Source organism: Apteryx rowi, unplaced genomic scaffold (assembly GCF_003343035.1).
Source record: "Apteryx rowi isolate R43461 unplaced genomic scaffold, aptRow1 scaffold_96, whole genome shotgun sequence".
NCBI classification, from domain to species: domain Eukaryota; kingdom Metazoa; phylum Chordata; class Aves; order Apterygiformes; family Apterygidae; genus Apteryx; species Apteryx rowi.
The window spans coordinates 2,262,846-2,266,733 of NW_020451271.1; positions in this window are offsets into that span (position 1 = coordinate 2,262,846).

Genomic DNA, 3,888 nt, shown 5'->3' on the forward strand with positions numbered 1-3,888 from the left:
CCTACCTGAACTTTATTAGACTTATAAAGTGTGATGTGTTCATTATGTACTCTGTTTTCAGCCTGACATGTCTATCGATGGTTAACATGGGAGACAAGAACTTTTTGTGAGTCAGAGGAATTATAAGTATATAAGTTTGGCCTCACTTAACACTACAAATTAGTGGACAGCCTACATGCTTTTATAAAAACAGCTGTTCTATACTATTTTCCTTTATATATTTTAATAAAGTGCCTTTTAATATGTTAAATATGGACCTTTCAGTTCAAGTTAAATTTGTACCCAGTTCAGGCTTTTGAGAATATTTCTGTTCCCATAATAATCCTGAAGGTTTCTTATTAATGATTTACTCAGTGCCCAGGGATATTTAAGTCAAATATTAATCATAACACTTGCCACTTAGTAACATAATGAATGCTTAATGTTTCCAATACTTGCTCTTTTTTGACTTTGTCCTTCCCCACAAATGGAAATCAAACACCAGTTGGATTTCCCTCTAACCAACTTCCATACGTACTTCACAAGAAGCTCTTGTGCTGCACTGAAAGCAGAGTGCAAACAGGCAAGTCTTTTAAGCATTTTCCTCCAGAAGTTGCCTACAAGATGGGCATCTGCTCTTAGTCAGATATTCAAGAGTGGGGATTTCTTTTACTTTCTTACTCCCATCTAAGTAAACATTTCCTCCCCCATTGCCCTTGGAAGGACTCTACTGTCATATCTTTGTCGTCTTCCTCTGGATGCCCCTGAGGGAAGCCTGGCATTGGATGCTGCTTTCATAATCCACAGAAAAGTTCCTGACTTCACTTATTTCCTTCTGTGGTTACAGGAAGTCTCCTGGCAGTTTACTTTGTCTCGGTCTGTGTCAGCCAGTTTGCCACACTGATTGGCAATACAAATAAAACAGCATTGCTTTGACTTGGTTTCAGTCTTCTACAAGGTGCACACCAATCTTTTTAACCAAACTCTGCAGTGTTTTGTTTCTGAAGGTGGGAAGGGACATCATCTCTTTGGAATTTTAAAGAGCATACAGTTTTTTAAATACAAAGATCCATTCTAGCTGTTCCTCTGAATTCTAGTTGTGGTTATAACTGATGCATTAAGAGTAAGAGTTTAAGCTGTTTGCATTTCCTCTATGCATTCACACTTGTCATCTTAATATTGAATTAACTTCCTTTCCTGTAAGATTAGTTTGTAACACTGAGAAAATTTAAATTTTTAGTTTTGAATTTCTTTCAGTCAGAGATACTTTACCATTGTATCTGCCTGCAGAAGTTTACGTACATCTTGAGAAAGAAGGGGATGTTCATGTAATATGAAACAAAGTACTCTAGATTGATAACTGTATTTTAAGTTGAGCTTGTGGGCTTTCAAATGAACAAACTGTCTCTATTTGTGCCCTCATGTGAAGTATTACATTTTAATCCTGACCTATGAATGTATGCATCTTTTCTTTCATGTTCTTTAAACATCTGAAAGAACCTCAGGTGTTTAAAATAAAAATAAAAAACATCCCACCCTCATTGCTTTATGCTTAGTCCAGGAATAAAAATTTCCAAACTAAGTATATGAACAAGCTTAAAGGAGGTTTAGCATTAGTTTGAACTAAGCTATTGCATTTCAGCAAAAGGATAAAAGGTTGTAATTATCTACTGTAATTGTATATCTACTGTAAAAAAAATTATTTTGCAGACATTAACGTATGCAGCTGCTGTTCAATATTATCCAAGAATCTTACAAGTATTTGCATCAATTCATAATAGCAGCTATGTAAAATAGAGGTGGAAGGATTGAGGTCTCTTCTTCCAAGGATATGGAATGTTAAATCAATTAAAATTCAGATGTTTGTGCTGTGACTGGAATACATTGAGTGTTAAATTTATCCCTCTTCTGCTAGTCCTCTGGAAAATGTTGCTACTAAATTCTTATCATTTTTTACTTAAGTTGGCTGCCAGTTTGTTTTATAACTGCTTAACTGGTTTGCAGCATGTTTCTCATAAGATGCTTCATTGGGTCTTGTGAGTGTGGTGCTTCGTTAGAAAATGTGTAAAACTGTATTTAATTTCTTCAAGTTAATGTAACTTAATTGCTATTAACTTGAGCTGTATTTCCTTCAACTTCATATTTTATAGTAATGCTTGGTCTTTCAGTTGTATTGATCTTTAATTTTGAGAATACCACATGCAGAACAATTCCAAGAAGTTTTTAGTTCTTGAAATTTATGCTTATTTTAAATGTTAATAAATAACTACCATATCTGCCTTTTGGGTTGCTAGTGAGTATTGATGATTTCTTGAAAAACTTAGTCAAAGATGGAGACAGGAATACCTGTCCTATGAAGTGGATGAAATTTCAGAATACCAAAGAGAAACAAAAGCTATATGAGATGTTAGAACCAAACTATTATTTTGAGGTTGGTCCCTCACTCACACTTCAATATTGCTTTTCAGATGCTGGAAAAATCTTTTGAGCAAAAAATTAAAATAAGGATGTGTGGATAGAGTAACTTATTCCAGCTGAACTCCCTATTTGACCTGCTTGCTTTTTTCATTTATCTTTTACATCTCTCTAACATGAGTTGACAACATTATACTGGAGAGCAAGTTAATGCTAAGGTTCCCTATTTTACATTTTCTTGAAATAAGCCATATTTTTTTTACCAAGACTTTGAAGATTCGTTATGTTCATCATAGACCATGTTCACAAAATGTAATCATTGCAATTTTCTAGACTTCCCTCAGATTTCATGGTCAGTGACTTTTCTGGTCTCAAATCTCTTGCTTATATGAAGTTGCTTACCTGAAGAAGCCGTTTGGTTGCTAGATTATTTCTATCAATAACTTTAGCCTTTAGAACAGGTTATATTGATAAGCCGCATCTTTTCTTAGCTTCATACTGATCAAATGACAAGATAATGAAATATGATTAACTTTTAGGTTAGTATTATTAAAAAATACTGAAGGCTTCCCAGATAAGCTGTATTTTGAACACTTTCACTGCTTAACTCTCTTGCAAGTTTTGGTTAGCTTTCTGTGTCCCAAATATGTCTTATGTTCAGGACTTTCTCTAGCAGACTGAAAAAGTCTCTGTTTAAACACAGCCTTTCTGCACTACACCTTGATGGAATTTGTCACTTACTGTCTTTAGATCTAACAGTAAGATTGCAATTGTTTTTGAGTAACTTCAGTCATGTTCACTGAGCTTACCTGCTTTCTCTCCAACACCTTTTATTCACTTGAAAGGACACTTTGACTTTCTACCGTCTTTTTCTTTTGATGTTTTCCTCCCATTCCTTGCAATTACATTAATCATACCTATGCCATGTAAAAGAACAATGAGCTGTTGGTTTATTCTGTTGGAACCAGTGGGAGGGATAATGGGAAATCTTTCAAGAAAACCAGAAACAGATGGAACTGTGTGATACTTGCAACTGTAGAGAGCAAATGCACCAACAAAGTCTCTAAGGTAGAAGGAAATTGAGGAAAAAACTGTACAGATGTAGTCTATAATGTTTCACTCTGCATTTGTAGGATGGTTCAGTATGGAGCCAAGTTGTTTATTGTTTGAAGGAGCTTACTGATCAGAAATCTACAATTCTGATGATTACACACAAGAAYAGAAATCTACTGCTCAGTTGGGTGAAATTCAAAGTGTTTTTTAAATTGGAAWGTGTTTCTTAATATCTATCCCCACCCCCAAATTCCCCCAGAAAAAAACTGCAAGCCATTCGGGAAAAAGTTTGTGTAACACAGACATTTGAACAAAATCGTTTTGTAGCTTAAAAGGTTAGGGGCCATTTACCTGTTCATGGAAGAATATTCAGAGAAAAGCATCAGTCTGAGATGTTGCTAGTTGGATGAAATTATGCAGCAGACTCTTCAAAATGTGTAT